Source organism: Lithobates pipiens, unplaced genomic scaffold (assembly GCF_037356315.1).
Source record: "Lithobates pipiens isolate NorthernLeopardFrog02 unplaced genomic scaffold, aLitPip1_a1.2 Scaffold_8, whole genome shotgun sequence".
NCBI classification, from domain to species: domain Eukaryota; kingdom Metazoa; phylum Chordata; class Amphibia; order Anura; family Ranidae; genus Lithobates; species Lithobates pipiens.
In genome coordinates this window covers 429,862,336-429,880,020 of record NW_027507903.1, presented here as the reverse complement: position 1 = coordinate 429,880,020, position 17,685 = coordinate 429,862,336, and the positions used below count along the sequence as shown (strand labels likewise).

The 17,685-nt window shown below is 45.7% G+C and overlaps 1 protein-coding gene across 3 annotated transcripts in view; it reads right to left on the bottom strand.

The window, feature by feature from the left end:
* The window catches only part of CANX (calnexin), a 95,468-nt gene extending 90,817 nt beyond the window's left edge, over positions 1-4,651 (bottom strand). Inside the window, exon 1 of one of the 3 annotated variants that reach the window (XM_077474287.1) lies at positions 4,498-4,651. The gene's annotated coding sequence lies outside the window, so the exon portion shown is untranslated. Of the gene's footprint in view, positions 1-4,395; positions 4,415-4,497 lie in introns of those variants that run through there. The other 2 variants (XM_077474285.1, XM_077474286.1) reach the window with 2 other exon arrangements.
* Positions 4,652-17,685: the final 13,034 nt, after the last annotated feature.

Sequence of the window (17,685 nt, the reverse complement as noted above, 5' to 3'; positions counted from 1 at the left end):
CGCATACTAGCTCATTATGAAATACTTACCTTAGAACGAGGCCCCGACATCTCGCCCGAACTCCGCCGAGGGAGCCGACATGTTCCCTTGGCGTGTCTTCCGGGTATCTCGGCTCTGGCGCTGAGAGTGGCCGGAGCTGCGATATCGTCCCTCCTGCACGTGGGAGATTTCTTTCTGGCAGGGTCCGGCATCTGCCGGACTTTCCTCCGAGAAGCCCCTGTGCGCATGCGCCGTTGGGGAGTTGTTCTATACATATTTGGATAATGTTGCAGAGGTTCTGAACTCCTCCTATTGTTGCCATATCCTTAAAGCCTAAAGAGACTTGCACATCTGGTTGTGCAGTTAATCCTGTCATTTTCTGATATATATTATAAATCTTTGACCAAAACAACAAAACCTTCAGACAGTAGTACCAGATGCGACATTGTACCTCTTGCATTAAAGGATCTCTAAACAAATTTTTTTTTTTTTTTTTAAATAAACGTTATACTTACCTCCACTGTGCAGCTTGTTTTGCACCCTGTACCTGGTCTTCTGGGGTCCCTCAGCAGCTGTCTTGGCTCCCCCAACAAGGACTCCACACCTTCATACCAGCTCCCTCGCATGGAGAGGAGTGCTTGCGGGCGCGCTCCAGTGATGCAGCCGGTGGCCATAGCCGCTCACTGCATCACTCATCCCCGCCCCCCCCCCGCACGCTGTGTCACTGGATGTGATGCCAATGGCTGCGCTGCTTTCAATCCATCCACTATAACCAATCAACAGCCAGGCTGAGCGGCGAAGAGGATGTCGGGGGCAAGCGCAGGACTTTCGAGGGGTCAGGTAAGTTAAACGGGGGCTGGTTTTGTCAGATGTTTTTTCACCTTAATGCATAGAACGCATTAAGAATTGCATTTTGGGAGCAAATAAATATAAATAGTAGATAAAGCATGATCTGGTCTTTGCTTTCGAAGTAATAGACCTTCAAATTATGTTAATGGTCTATTAGAGGAAATATATTATAGATATAGATATAGATATATATATCTATATCTACACACACACATTTGGTCCTAAAGTCTAGGCCCAAAGAATCCAATGAAGGAAGTCTGTTCTCTACCAAGGTCTGGACAATCCTCACATCTTCATGTCTATACTATTTTAAGAAGACTGGAACTTCCATTGCTGGTGGAAATTCAGGATTGCAGAATAAAGGTTTCATTGGTCCAAACTGAGTAGACCAAATCTTTCTTTAACAGTACATCCCACACTTTCAATGTTGAAGAAACCAAAAATGGCATTTCCATCCTTGAAGGTCGGGAGTCCCTGGCAACCAATGGTAGTGACATCTTCCTCCAATTTCACCTATTGTTTGCACTTTGCATTATGAAACCAGTCCACTATCCTGGTCATAAATGCAAAACGAAGATACAAATCTGGAAGAGCCAGGCCTTCCATTTGTTAAAAGAATAATTTTTAATAAGCTATAAATGTGTATTAAATCTATGTAGCATCTGAAATGTAATACTAATTTCTAGCCCATTAAAGAATCTAATGCCGCGTACACACGGGCGGACTGTATGGCGTACTTAGTCCGTCGAAACACATTTCAGCGGACAGTCCGCTCGTGTGTGGGCTTCAGCGGACTTTTTCATCGTGCAGTCTGGCGTACTAAGTATTTCGGATTTTTCGAAATTCTGTCCGTCGTACTTTGGTTTCAGCGGACAATCCGCTCGTCAGTAGGCTAGTTCGATGGACTAAGAATGGCGCATGCCCAGAAAGGATTTACACGGCGGAAGGGTGCTTTGCTGTGTATTGGACTTCCTATTTCTAGTCCCGTCGTACGGGACAGCTATAAGTGGGATCTTAGCATACACGTCATCGCGCAAGCTTTCGACGGACTGTTTGGGTATCCGTATGTGGTCAAGTCTGTTCAGTCGAAAGTACGACGGACTGTCCGTCGGATTGTATGACGAACTAAGTACGCCATACAGTCCGCCCGTGTGTACGCGGCATAAGCATTACACAGCAAAGGATGTGATTTATTATCTCAGCCCAACTCCAAGAAAGTAAATAAGTTCACTCTTGCAGTGTGGGGGAGGTGGAGATGGCCTTTTTTACTTACCCGATTCTATACTTCAGCCAGATCCAGTGCTCTCCTCCTCACTAGACATCATATATACAGGAAGATTAACCCTGCATGTTCCAAAGTGCAGGCTGGAGTGTGACCAATGTCACTCCCAACTTACACAGGAGCTGCAGATAACTAGTATCAGAACTACAGGGAGCCTGCTGAAGCAAAGGATAAGGTAAAGCTGGGTACACACAGGTCAAAATTAATCTGGTTCAGTAGAGTTGAATTTGTATCCATGTGGCAGAAAGCGATTCTTATATCATCTTCTGCTGGAAACCTTTTTTCCCCCCATTAGCTGCTTGCAGCCATATGGCAGCAGTGCTGATCAGGGACAGTTCCCGCTGTCAGAATACAATGTCCCAGGGAGGGGGGGGGGGATTCCCACATCCACCCCTTTAATGTGGATGGAGGAATCCGTCAGCCACTTGCTTGAGCCCCATCTCAATCCAGCAATGTGCAGAAAAGCAGTTTCTCTCTAGTGGACTGTTTGTTTTTAATAGACTGCTTTGCACTGTGTGTTTGATATTCAGCACTAGGAGTTTGGTAATAACTTCAAAACCAAATTGTGTGCAAACGAATAAATACGAATTTGACTAAAGCCACTTAAATATTTGGGCGTTATTCAAATTATATGTTATATTACATTTTTATTTACAGCACCAAGAATCTGGTCTTAACTCCCTCACAAAATGTTTTTGCAGATTGCATATCCCACATACATGTCATATGTATTTGAATATTTAGGAGTTGTTCACATTATACCTTATGGTGGTCTATTTACAGCACCCCGAGTCTGGGATCCCCCCCAATTTTGTTTGCAGAACTGCCATTCTGGTTCCGTATTCATGTGATCTATATGATTCACTTGGTCATACTTGACATGAGTTAACCACTTCAGCCGCAAAAGGATTTGCCCCTTAATGACCAGGCCATTTTTTGCGACACTGCATTGCATCGATTTAACTGAAAATTGCGGACGTGCAAAACTTTACCCAAACACCCACAAAAAGAGCTTTCTCTTGGTGGTATTTGATCACCTCTGCGGTTTTTATTTTTTTCGCTATAAACAAAAAAAGTGACAATTTTGAAATAAAAAATAAAAAACTGGTCTATTATAACAGGAAAAAAATCATCAGTTTAGGCCAATATATATTCTTCAAAAACGCAATAGGCGTATATCGATTGGTTTGCGCAAAAGTTATGGAGTCTACAAACTAAGGGATAGATTTAGGGACTTTTTTTCTATTGTTTTTACTAGTAATGGTGGCAATCTGCATTTTTTAGCGAGACTGCAACATTGTGGCAGACAAATCTGACCCCAAATGACACTTTTCGTGGACCAGTGACAATACATTGATCAGTGCTACAAAAATGCACTGGCAGGAATTTCAAGCATGCACTAGCAGGGAAGGGGTTAACACTAGGGGCGAACAAGGGGTTAAGTGTGGTCACTGGGTGTGTTCTAACTGTAAAGGGGGGGGGGTATACCAGGGACATGACAGATCACTGAACCAATCAGTAGGAACAGAAGATCTGACATGTCATCTGGCAGAATGGGGAAATCGCCTTGTTTACATGGGCAATTCCCCATTCTGCCTCTGTACACCGCAATCAAAGAGACAGCGAGTCCACTGGACCCGTTCCCACCCGCTCCCACCCGCTGTCTCCTGTGCAAAGACCTACGTACACCTAGGCCGGTTTGCGCAGGAGAGCCAACCTGCCACAGTATTAGAGCTGCTGGTCGGCTAGCGGTTAATGACACATACACTAAATTTGATATGGTTTATAGGGGGTACTGCTATGCACTAGGGTGTATATACTTCTGGTCTCTAGTTTACCACTCTTGACTCATGGACATTGTATATTACTATACATACACCTTACCTCTGCGCTCCGCATGTTTTCTTCTGCTGACTCCTGCACCTTGTACATTATCTTTGCACCTGATCCTTGTAAGTTGTCGTTTATTCAACCCTGACCTCTGCACTCTATATGTAGCTCTAATGATCAGGTGTGTGTAAGATAAATGGTCATGGGGAGGGCACAGCTTAGCATGTTGGCACTGGTTGACCTTCTCCCAGCACTGTTATATTGGATAAAAAATATTCCTGGCAAACGAGGCCCTGTATGGAGAATGTGATCAAATGAACGACCATTAACACTCAGCAACCAACACAACTCATAGCAGACATGACAGCACAGCAGAATATGACTGCTTGTCTATTTTATGATTGCAAAATGTAGTGTCCATCCCTACAATGCACAATAACATGGGTGAGGCCTACCGTAAAGACAACACTGTCCCGGTATAGGTCTAAGTCAGGCCGCCCTGCCCTCACTCTACAGCGCTCCCCACATTCCCCAGCAGCCCACAATGCCGCTCTCACCCTCCGGGACACGGTCCTCTTCCGCCAGTTACCGCCGCTGCACCAAACCGTCACGTGTCCTGCCGGGAGTGAAGCAGAAGGGGAGGAGTTACTTACTAAAAGGGAGGAAGCGGTTCCAGCAACTCCACCTTCAGCAGGCACGTCCCCGCGTCATTCCCGATTGGCTGCAGTGCGCACCCTCGGCGGGACTAACACCAATCGGTGGCCAGTGAATGGTTGGAGCTGCTGCTACTCTGGAGCTGGGCGGAGACCTTCCAGGACCTTCTCTTCGTGGATAGCAGCGATTCGTTGGCGAAAGCGCTGAGCTTTGAGAGGTGATTGGCTGCGGGAGACGGAGAAGGAAGAACAGTGATGCGGGAAAAGGAAATGAGCTAGTAAACGGTTCTTTCTAGAGCTCCATTCATTCGTGTCTGATGGGATTGTGTGTGCCTGGGAAGAAGCTGGCCCCGGATACAGGCAGGGCATACAGCCACCACACATTCGTTTTTTTTCTTCTATCTAATATTATTACTGGTCAATATCATTGGGGTGTCAGATATAAAATATATAAGAGTGCGCCCAACCCCCCACAGGAAGAGGAGTCTGGCATGGCAGGCACTTGTGATGCAATGTGTCCTGTGACAGCTAGATACATGCTATTGTTCCTATTCATTCTATAAATGACCTTTAGAAGCTGATCGCTTTCTTTGGGCACTAAAAGATTCTTTATTGCAGTTCTTTACACATTAATGTGTGTCATTGGTGAAAGCAGAGATGGGGCTTTAAGTTTAACCCTTTCAGTGCCAGATCCATTTTGGATTTTTTTTTTTTTTGCACAGACATTTAAAAAAAAAATTAGGCTTAAAGATTGTATATGCCCTTCCCCCAAAAAGGCATTGTGTGTGTGTGAGTGTGTATATATATATATATATATATATATATATATATATACATATACATATACATATACATATACATTTTTCTTTTCTTTATTTGTATCTTTTTGCCTGACCACGTAAATCTATTATTGTTATAGAAAACAAAAATATGATAAATGTAATTTTTGAAAAAAAATTAAATGTAATCTATATTTCTATCTGTTTGACTGATTCCATTCAATATTAATAATATTAAATATGGCTCATGTGATCAGCCAAACAAATAGAAATGAAGATTTAAAAATAAGAATTTCTCATAGTAAATAAATACAAATAAAGATGTGAGTGACAAATAAGGTGACAGGCTGCAAAACACCTGCCCCCACCAGGTCCTCTTCCATGAGATTTGCCTGGGGCTGGAGAAGTTGGGGAACGCTGCCCTAGCTGTGTAAAGCGGAGTTCCACCTACCCCCCCCCCCCCCCATGCCACCTTTTGGGAGGGGAGGTATCCTGTCCCCATTTCTGGGAGTCCGGGCCGCAGCAAATTACATCAGTGGCTCGGCTCCCTTCTTCCCCCACCACAGTAGGAGAGCGTAGCAGTGCCTTGCGCATGCACAGTAGGGACCGGGCGTGAAGCCATAGTGCTGCACTGCCGGGTTCCCTTAATGGCAGTGGCAGCATCCGACAGCTGATGGAAACGTCAGCTGCAGTGCCAACATCGCTGGACTCCAGAACAGGTAAGTGTCCTATTAAAAGTCAGCAGCTGCAGTATATGTAGATGCTGGCTTTTAATTTTTGCAGGGGTGGGCAGACCTTCGCTTTCATCCCACATACATATATTGCAACAGGGCAGCTCCTTAGCGTAAAATCGCATACCTGTACGGGATTTTTTTTCTTCTGCATATGGAACATTCACACGCACCGCCGGCGACTTGCTCCTGCTGTAATTGGACACAGCGGGAACAAATCGCTGGGTCCGGCAGGCCTGATGTCCACTGGGACCCATTGATTGTTCCCAAGGCAGGTCTCCATTCTGTGACATGAGAAGACAATGATCTTGTGTTTCTGCTAAGTGGGAACACACACACACAGTTATAAAGCATTAGGACAATGACAGTGCATATTTTTTAGCACAGGTCACTGGTCCCTAAAAAAAAAAAGTGTCACTTAGGCTACTTTCATGCTGGGGGTGTCGGCGGTAAAGTGACGCTATTTTTAGCGGTGCTTTACCGTAGTTTTTTTCGGAGATTTTAACCCCTGCTAAAGGCCAAAAAAGGGTTTAAAGCGTCTGCAAATCGGCACCTTGCCAGCACTTCAGCTGTGCTGCCCGTTGATTTCAATGAGCATGGGTGTGGTAGGAGCGGTGTATACACCGCTTCTACAGCGCCTCAAAGATGCTGCTTTTTTTGGCGTCCTGCCAGCGCACCGCTCCAGTGTGAAAGCACTCGGGCTTTCACACTGGAATGAGAGGAGAGGCTCTTTGCAGGTGCTATTTTTAGCACTATAGCGCCTGTAAAGTGCCTTAGTGTGAAAGCTGCCTTAGTGTCAGATTTATCCACTGCAATGTCGCAGTCCCACTAAAAGTCACTGATCGCTGCCATTACTAGTAAAAAATAAATAAAAAAAGAAATGTCAAATTCCATCAAAATATCCCATAGTTTCTAAATGCTTTAACTTTTGTGCAAACCAATCAGTAAACGCTTATTGGGATTTTTTTTTTACCAAAAATATGTAGCAGAATACATATTGGCCAAAATTGATGAAGAAATTCGATTATTTTTTTTATTTTTTTTATTGGGTATGTTTTATAGCAGAAAGCTTATAGCGCAAAAAATAAAGACTGCCTAGGTCAGTGATGGCGAACTTTGGCACCCCAGATGTTTTGGCACTACATTTCCCATGATGCTCATGCACTCTGCAGTGTAGTGGAGCATCATGGGAAATGTAGTTCCAAAACATCTTGGGTGCCAAGGTTTGCCATCACTGGCCTAGGTGATCAAATACCACCAAAAGAAAGCACTATTTGTGGGGGAAAAAGGACATACATTTTATTTGGGTACAGCTTCGCACAACCATGCAATTGTCAGTTAAATTAACTCAGTGCTGTATTGCAAAAAATGGCCTGTTCATGAAGTGGGTAAAACCTTCTGGGGCTGAAGTGACTAGAGAATAAAATAGCGATAGTTACACATTTTTGTTACACAATAGTGCACTGATTTATGAAATACAATATTTCAGTTAAAAAAAAATACACAAAAGGTAATTTTAGGGCACATAAAACACAATAAGTTACCCAATTTTGGGGCAAAATAACAAAGATGAGGATGCACTAGTAAATGGATACCAAACATGTCAAGCCTTAAAATTTCATGTGCCTGTGATAGGGCGACAAACATCAGTACCCTGTATTTTCCATAGGCAAATATTTTACCACCTACCGGTCATGCTATAGCTGAAAGATGGCTATAGTGCGGTCATCCAGTTCTGGGAGGTCACCCATGAATGTCCTAGAACCCCACCCCTGGGGTGAACCTTGTGACCGCTGTGTCCTTTCAACACAGCTATTACAGATGTCAATAAAGGGCAAATCACAGTGGCCCTTTACCATGTGACTAGCTGTGTCCAATCACAGCTGATTACATGTAAACAGACTTCACGGTTATCGTCAGTCCTTTCCTCACGCAATTTATCTGTGTGAGGAAAGGAGAGCCGATAACTGACAATGCTGTGAGTATATTGTTTACACCAGTGTTTCTCAAACTTTTTTGTCTTGTGGCGCTCTAAAAATGTTCACGGCACACCTGAAAAGATTTAACAATTTTTGTGATGAAGAACTTATTTTATATTGGAATGGAACGGTCTCCATTATTATAATGTAATTAAAGCTTATTGCGCTCCCCCGAGATCTTGCACAAGTCTTGCATTAGGAAAGGAATTAATAAATGACACTGACAGAGATTGCGCTTTTATATATATGTTACTTTAACTTTTGTGAGATTGATTTACCATTTAATTTTTCGATATGTTCAAGGTTTCAAAACGCTAGCAATTTTAAATATCTTTCCAAACTCCCACGGCACACCTGCAAATCTCATAAGGCACACTAGAGATCATTAGTGCCTATCAGTGCCTCCTCATCAGTGGACATCAGCAGAATTATTTATTTGCAAAATAAAGTTAGAAAAACGTTTCTTTTTTTTTTTTTTTTCAAAATGTTCTGTCCTTTTTTTGCAAAAAATAAAAAAAACCCAGTGGTGAATAAATACCACCAAAAGAAAGCTCTATCTGTCTCAAAAAAAAAAAAGGCATGGTGATTTGTAATATTTGTAGTGCAATCAACATTTTCATTTGTAGACATTCCCAACACATGTATTCGCATTTTTACATGGGCAGGGGCTCAGACATTTTTTTTCTGGGGGGGGTTTAAATGCTTTAATTTTTTTGAAAATGCTTTATTTTAAGAGAACTCACAGAAAATACAGAGACCAATGATAAACATGTCAAAATATATCACCAAACTAGAAAATTACAGCTCTCAGAAAACAAGGTCATGAGCAATATACAAATGATGAAAAGAATGTTCCTGAGCGGCCGGCACTAAAGAGTCTCTGTACCCTGTGAGGATTAGTTTTATTACATGGTAAATACAGTCTGAAGGAGAAACAGAACCAAACAAAGAGATAATGAAAAGGTAGAGAGGAAAGAATGAGGAAAAAAGGGGGGGGGGGGGGGGGGAGTATGACAAGGAAGGTTAGGTCAGAGGCTAGAACAAAAAAAGGGGGCCAGTCAAACCAAGGTTTAGTTTTCTACAGTGTTTCCCATCACATAGGGGACAAAAAGTCCCCTATGGGAGGGATTCTTGCAGCACACCCTTTGTGTTGATGCAGGGATCTGTCAGTTTGTTTTTGTTTTTTTTGCTCAACCTGCTGGTTGAACAAAAAAAAAACGGAACGTGTACACTTTGTTTTTTTCAAATATTTTATTTAAACCATGAAAAGGCGGTTCCAAGATATTACAGCAATAACGTGCAATTTACAACACGTTCCAATAAATTGCATGTGACATGTGCCTACTTTGTTTAAACAATCATTTTTATATCCAGTCAGACAGCCCCCTGAACAACATAGTTGTTAGTAGATCTAAAGCTGGCCATACACTAGGCAATCTAATTGTGCAATCTCTGTACAATCGCCTTTAGACTTACCAAAACTATGTAATAGGAAGAAAATACCTAAAATAAGACATTGCATTTGTATCAAACCAGACAGGCCCTAACACTACACGGTTGTTGATACATCTAAAGGAGGTTGTACAATCAGATTGTATAGTGCCCAGGTCGGCAACCCGTGGACCGCGATCTACCAGTCGATCGTGGCGAGGTGACTGGTAGATCGCCTGGGCTTGTCGACCTGCTGACACACGTCCTGCCCTGGGCAGGTGTTTCGGACAACTACTTCCAGGCATAATGCTCCCAGCTGGTGCCAGCCATGGAGGGAGCAGCAGTGGGAACAGCACCGCAGTCAGCAACTCTGCGGAGGCATAAGCCGATGCCGCTGCTAAAGTTCCGGCAGGAATTTCAAGCATGCGGTGTATATCACTCTGCCAGCTGAGTCTGGTAGCTGCGGCCCGCGGGATCCATACAGGTTAGTGTCACTAGGCAGACTTCATGAAAGACATGGACACAATAGCATTTGATAGATGCATAATAGCAGCTATATGGGCACAACAGCATCTAAATGGCCAGAATAACTTCTTTATGCTGTTGTGCCCATATAGCTGCTACTATGCATCTATATGGGCACAACAGCACCTATAACTGATGGGCTGCAGGTGCAGAGCAGTGTACTGGCAGCTTTAGCTGCGCCATAGCCAAAAACCTCCATCCTTTAGAAAGCTCACGCAACTCCCAGGATATCATAGAGGTCTTAAGCAAAGCTCAGCTAACCCCCAGGAAGGTCACAGGTGCATCATTGTAAAAGCAACCTTCTTGGGGGCTCAGGAAAGTAAGGGCTTATTTGCAGTTTGAAGGGCAGTAAAAACCCTTAGTTGAGCTGTGTTTTTACCACCGCTCCCCCCAACCACACTCCCTTTAGCTGCAGTAGCCAGAATACTGCAGCATGAGTGATACACCCTGCCACACTTGTTGTAGCACCCACCCAGCATGACCCATTCAAGTAAATGAGGCCTCTCTGCAAGTTCCCTGCAACCTTGTGTAGTATAGCAACCAACTAGTTAAAGCAGACTGGGAGGAGGCATTGTATCACCTACTCACTAGCTGTTTTAACCCCTTGGACCGCAAAGAAACAAGCAGTTGTTAGGGTGCTTGCAGAGTGGCAACATTTACTGGAATGGGTCACGGTTGACGGGCAGTAGCGCTCACCAAAAGTCACAAAGGGTATCATTCCTGATGCAGCATGTGTAGACCTTTGGCTGCTGCCTCTGCAGTTGAAGAGGGTAGGGATTGGGAGTGGGAAAACCAGGGTTTTACCACCCCCCAACCTTACTTGTGAACAAGCCCTAAGAGTGCCACTGCCAAATTATCTCATTCACAAGTGCAGCAGGCCCTGCTGCTCCTCTGAAAAGCGATCCAACCATGTTTGACAGATGGTGATGAGACAATATGTTGCCTTCTCACTGCCTGTTTTTTAACCTATATTTGCTATGCAATGCATGCAATTGTGGCGCAGTAGTAAAGCTACACAATTAATCGTTAAAAAAAATTGTGATCTCGATTCAACCCCTCTGACGATCTCTATTGCAGAGTTTGTCGATTCTTTCATATAAAAAGTGGAGAGACTTATCTGCTCACTCAGCTGTCAAAAGAAAACATCAGGCAGTCTACCAACTTTTTAAAATTAAACATTGTAAATAATTTCCTTCTTAGATTAAAGGGAAACTTCTGTGTGTAAAGAAAAAAATCCAGGCAGTCTTCCAAGTTTATAAAAAAAACATTTAAATGCAGGAAGTTTAACCACTTAACCTCCTCCCGCCCGCCCTATAGCCGAATGACGGCCTTAGAGCGGGCGGCTTCCTTCGCCTGGCCGTCCCTGGATGGCCTGGTGTTTACTTCCGCAATGCGCGCCGCCGGGGGCGCGCATCGCGGAAGTATTGTATTTGCCGTGTCTCCCGGAGACAGGCAAATACAGATCGCCGTGAACGGCCAATCAAAGCGGCCGTTCACAGCGCGATCGCAGCTGCCAATGGGAGATGATCTCATATGTAAACATATGAGATCATCTCCCATTGCCGTGTCTCTCCCTCCTCACACAGAGACAGCGTGTGAGGAGGGAGAGCGATCTATGTGTCAGCCCCAGTGCCAGTGTCAGCCCCAGTGCCATCTGTCAGCCCAGTGCCATCTGCCAGTAGTGCCACCTGCCAGCGCCTGCCGTCAGCCCCAGTGCCGTCAGCCCCAGTGCCGCCAGTGCCACCTGCCAGTGCCACCTGCCAGTGCCGCCCGTCAGCCTCAGTGCCGCCAGTGCCGTCAGCCTCAGTGCCGCCAGTGCCGTCAGCCCCAGTGCCACCTGCCAGTGCCACCTGCCAGTGTCATCCGTCAGCCCCAGTGCCGTCAGTGCCAGTGCCACCTGCCAGCGCCAGTGCCATCCGTCAGCCCCAGTGCCACCTGCCAGTGCCATCCGTCAGCCCCAGTGCCGCCAGCCCCAGTGCCGCCAGTGCCACGTGCCAGTGCCACCTGCCAGCGCCAGTGCCACCTGCCGGCGCCAGTGCCATCCATCAGCCCCAGTGCCGCCAGCCCCAGTGCCACCTGCCAGTGCCATCTGCCAGCCGCAGTGCCATCTGCCAGCCCCATTTGCCAGAGCAATTTGCCAGAGCAATTAGCCAGAGCAAATAGCCAGCACCATCTGCCAGCCCCATCTGCCAGCCCCATCTGCCACATCTGTCAGCCCCATCTGCCTCCAGTGCCATCTGTCAGTGCCACGTGTCGTCAGTGCCACGTGGGGTCACTTTGTGGGCATTTCCATTGTCCTGGTGCTCCAGGGCCTTCAAAACTTTAATAGGTGGTTGAGAAATAAGATGTGTAATTTATGCTCCTAGAACGCCTGATGGTGCTATTTCAATATTGGGCCTCTGTATGTGGTCAGGCTGTGTAAAAGTCTCACACATTTGGTATCGTTATACTCAGGAGGAGTAGTAGAACGTATTTTGGGGTGTCATTTTTGCTATGTACATGCTATGTGTTGGAAATATCTTATAAATGGACAACTTTGCGTAAAAAAAAAAATGCGTTTTCATTTTTTTTCCACATTTTCCCAAAACTTCTGGAAAAAAAATGAACCATTCAAACGACTCATTATGCCTCATAGATTATACGTTGGGGTGTTAGCTTTCCAAAATGGGGTCACTTTGTGGGCATTTACATTGTCCTGGTGCTCCAGGGCCTTCAAAACTGTAATAGGTGGTTGAGAAATGAAATGTGTAATTTATGCTCCTAGAATGCCTGATGGTGCTATTTCAATATTGGGCCTCTGTATGTGGCCAGGCTGTGTAAAAGTCTCACACATTTGGTATCGTAATACTCAGAAGGAGTAGCAGAACGTATTTTGGGGTGTCATTTGTGGTATACACATGCCATGTGAGAGAAATAACCTATTGCATTGAAAATTTTGTGAGAAAAAAAAAAAAAAAAAATCTTCATTTTGCAAAGAATTGTAGGAAAAAGATGACAACATCAAAAACCTCACCATGCATCTTAGTAAATACCTTGGAATGTCTACTTTCAAAAAAGGGGTCATTTGGGGGGTATTTGTACTTTCCTGACTTGTTCGGGTCGCAAGAAATGAGATAGGCCACCAGTACATCAGGTGTGATCAATTTTGTGCGATTCGCACCACAGATTGTAGACTCTCTAACTTTCACAAAGACCAAATAATATCCACTAATTTGGGTTATTTTACCAAAGATATGTAGCAGTATAAATTGTGGCCAAAATTTATGAAAAAAAAATGATAATTTGCAAAATTTTATCACAGAAACAAAGAAATATGCGTTTTTTTTCAACATTTTCGGTCTTTTTTCATTTATAGCGCAAAAAATAAAAACCCCAGAGGTGATCAAATACCACCAAAAGAAAGCTCTATTTGTGGGAAAAAAAGGACACAAAATCCATTTGGGTACAGTGTTGCATGACTGAGTAATTGTCATTCAAAATGTGAGAGCACCAAAAGCTAAAAATTGGTCTGGTCAGGAAGGGTGTTTAAGTGCCCAGTAAGCAAGTGGTTAAAGTCTAAATCTTTTTCTGACACTTGTTTCTTAAGTTAAAATCAATATTTTTTTGCTAGAAAATTACTTGGAACCCCCAAACATTATATATATTTTAGCAGAGACCCTAGGGAATAAAATGTCAATTGCTGCAATATTTTATGTTTCACTGTATTTGCTCAGCGGTCTTTCAAACGCAATTTTTTGGGGAAAAAAATAGGATTTTTTGTACTCACCGTTAAATCCTTTTCTCTGTAACAAATGGGTTGTTAGCCTTATCACTAGGAGAATACTAGGCATAGTTGTAACACAACACTCGGAACTCTTAAGCCCCGTACACACGAGCGGACTTTTCAACATCCAAAGTCTGACGGAATGATTCCGTCAGACTTTTCGATCGTGTGTGGGCTGCAACGGACTTTTGATTCGCAAAAGTCTGACAGACTTTAGAAAATGGAACATGCTTCAAATTTTTCCGACGGAACTCCGCCGGACCCAGTTCCTACCGAAAAATTCGCTCGTGTGTATGCTATTCCGACGGACTAAAACCAACGCTAGGGCAGCTATTGGCTACTGGCTATGAACTTCCTTATTTGAGTCCAGTCGTACGTCATCACGTTCGAATCCGTCGGAGTTTGGTGTGATTGTGTGTGGCCAAGTCCGCTCATTCGAAAAGTCCGTCAGAACTCTGTCGGAACTCCGGCAGAACTCCTTCGGAAGTCTGTCGGACATAAGTCTGCTCGTGTGTACGGGGCTTTAGTTCCATCCAGGGGGGCAGTCCCTTGGGCTACAACCCTCCACCCTGCAAAGCAGCATCAGTACGTCAACAAGCAGTATAACATAAAGATAAAAGGAGGGGCGGGTGCTGTGTCGGTCGGTGAATTACAGAGAAAAGGATTTTACGGTGAGTGCAAAAAATCCTATTTTCTCTTATATTCACCGACTGACACAGCTCCTCTCTGTAACAAATGGGACGTCCCCAAGCAGTGCCAAAACGAGGGGGTGGGAAAAACAGCATAAAAACTTCATCCACCATGGCAAGTGGGAACTAGTGAAACTATACCCACAAAAAAACAGCAGTGCGTGTAAAAACCACCACAAAACAGGGCATCATCAACAGGAGTTATCCCCAAGACCTCATCAAACTGCGGAAGTAGTGCAACAGTGCATTAACATAACAGTACTGCATTTTATCGAAAAACCAGGAAAAAATGCATATTCAATTGCAACTACACGGCCGCCTGCAAAACTTTGCGGCCAAAACAGGCATCAGCCGATGCACTGATGTCTACCTTGTAGAACTTGGTAAATGTTTGGACAGACAACCAGGTCACCGCCTTACACACCTGAGCGACCGACGCTTGGTGTCGGAAAGGCCCAAGACGTTCGATTGCCCTTGTAAAAGTGGGCCGTGACCGGAAAGGGGGGCACCTGCCCCTTCAAGGTGTAGGCTTGTACTACAATCTGTCTGATCCACCTGGAAATGGTGGCCGACGAGACCGCCATGCCTTTCTTGGGACCAATCACCGAAACAAAAAGTGAGTCTGACTTCCAAAAAGGAGCCGTGGGAAATACACCTTCAGAGCCCTAACCACGTCAAGAGCGTGAAGGGCCACCTCCTTTGGGTGCTTCGGCTTAGGACACAGAGATGGTAATACAATGTCCTCCATTGATATGAAAAGCCAAGACCACTTTAGGCAGAAAAGACGGTTGTGGACGTAACACCACCTTATCCTTGTGGATAACCAGATAAGGCGACTTGCAGGACAAGGCCGCCAATTCCAAAACCCTCCTGGCCGATGTGATGGCCACTAGAAAGACCACTTTCTGGGAAAGAGTCAACAGAGGAATCTCCCTGATATTTTCAAACGGCGGGTTTTGAAGCGCCGACAACACCAGGTTCAACTCCCATGGGGGTAACGGTGGATGCATCGGTGGAACTACATGTTGTACCCCCTGAACGAAGGTACTCACTAAAGAGTGCGACGCCAGTCACTGAAAAAAGACAGCTAAGGCTGAAATTTGCCCTTCGATGGTGCTTAATGCCGGTTCCTCAACACCTGGCTCTCAATAGCCATGCCGTTAAAGCCAGCGATGGTAAAGCAGGATGGAGAATCGGACCTTGAGACAGAAGGTCTTCTCACAGCGGCAGTTGCCAGGGAGCATCTGCCACCAGACGCACCAGGTCTGCGTACCAGGGACACTGAAGCCAATCTGGGGCAACCAGTATCACTGGGATCCCCTCGGCTTCCACTCTGCGAAGCAGGCATGGTAACAGTTTCAGTGGAGGAAAGGCATAGATCAGCTGGTCCTGATCCCACGGAGCCACCAGCGCGTCTGACGCATCGGCCCACGGATCTCTTGGCACCTTCCAATTGATACGGGAGGCCAGCAGATCCACGTCTGGGGTGCCCCACCTCAGGCACAGTAACCTGAACGTCTCCGGATGCAACACCCATTCCCCTGGGTTCAGCATCTGTCGACTCAAATAGTCGTCCTGCAAGTTCTCCACTCCCGGGATGTAAATGGCCGACAGGGCCGGTACGTGTCGCTCTGCCCACCGAAGTATGTGAGTGACCTCCCATGCAGCGGCTGAGCTTCTTGTTCCCCCTTGGTGATTGAGGTATGCCACAGCCATGGCGTTGTCTGACTGGATCCTGATCGCCCTTGCAGTCTCATCGGCCATGTGTAGAGGCACAGCCTGATCGCTCTCAATTCGAGCAGATTGATCGGCAACTTGGATTCTTCCGTCAACCAGAGGCCCTGAGCTGACTGAACCCCCCATCACTCCACCCCAGCTGGATAGATTGGCATCCATTGTGATCACCATCCATTTCAGAGGAAGGAACGATTTCCTGGACTGAATCACTGGGGACCTCAACCACCAGATCAGTGAGTCTCTGACTGACTGGCTCACCTGGATCTGTCGATCCAGGGACAACTGAGATTTGTCCAATTTTGTCAATCTCCTTCTGCAGGACTCTGGTGTGGAGTTGGGCATATGGTACTGCCTCGAAGGTGGCTACCATGAGCCCCAGTACTCGCATGCAAAAGCGAAGCGACGACCACTTGCGGTTCATCAGCAGTTTTACCGCGGATCTGAGAGTCTGCAATTTGTCTGAAGGGAGAAAAACTCTCGCTTCCCTGGAATCCAGCAGCAAGCCTAGGTACTCCAGATGCTGTATCAGCACAATCACCAACTTTTTGAGGTTCAACAGCCACCCAAATTCTTGCAGGGTCTGCATGGTGATTGCCACATCCTCCTAATTCTGAGGAGGAAGATGCCCTCAGGAGGAGATTGTCTAGGTATCCCACGATCGAGATCCCACATTGTCGCAGCAACGCCAAAACTGGAGGCAATACCTTGGTAAAGACTCGGGGGGCTGATACCAGACCAAAAGGAAGAGACACAAACTGGTAGTGGGCTTCCCCAACTGCAAAGCGCAGAAACTTTTGATGCCAAAGGCATATGGGTATGTGCAGGTACGCATCCTGGATGTCTAAGGACACCAGGAAGTCCCCTTGATGGAGTGCAGCGACTACTGAGGGAACTGATTCCATTCTGAACCTCTGCACTTTCACAAAGTGATTGAGGGCTTTTAGGTCCAAGATCGGGTGTACCCCTTCCTTCTTGGGAACCACAAACAGATTTGAGTAGAATAGCTGGAAGTGTTCAGATTCTGGAACCGGTACAATCACCCCGCGATTCAGCAAATCCCTTACCGCCCCAAACAGGGCCTCCCAGCGAACCGGGGATACAGGTATGCTGGAGAGGAAGAATCTGTTTGATGGCCAAGAGAAAAACTCTATCTTGTAGCCTGTGGAAATCAGATCGCAGACCCATTGGTCGGATAACTGGGAGGACCACCGGGCTGCAAACTCCCGAAGGCGACCCCCCCCACCCGAGACATGGGTGGGGGCAAACCTTCATGCGGTAGCACTTTTATTTGCAGGCTTGTTAGGCTTGCGGTTCCAGGGACATTTTTTGACCGTCCGTGGGTGTCCTGTCGGGCTGGGGAAGTTTTGTTTAAGCTCCGGGCGGATGAAAAAGCCGTTTCTGAGCGGAAAAAGAGGGCCTTGCCTACAGCGTGGCTCCTTAGCCTTCCTGACCTGTGGG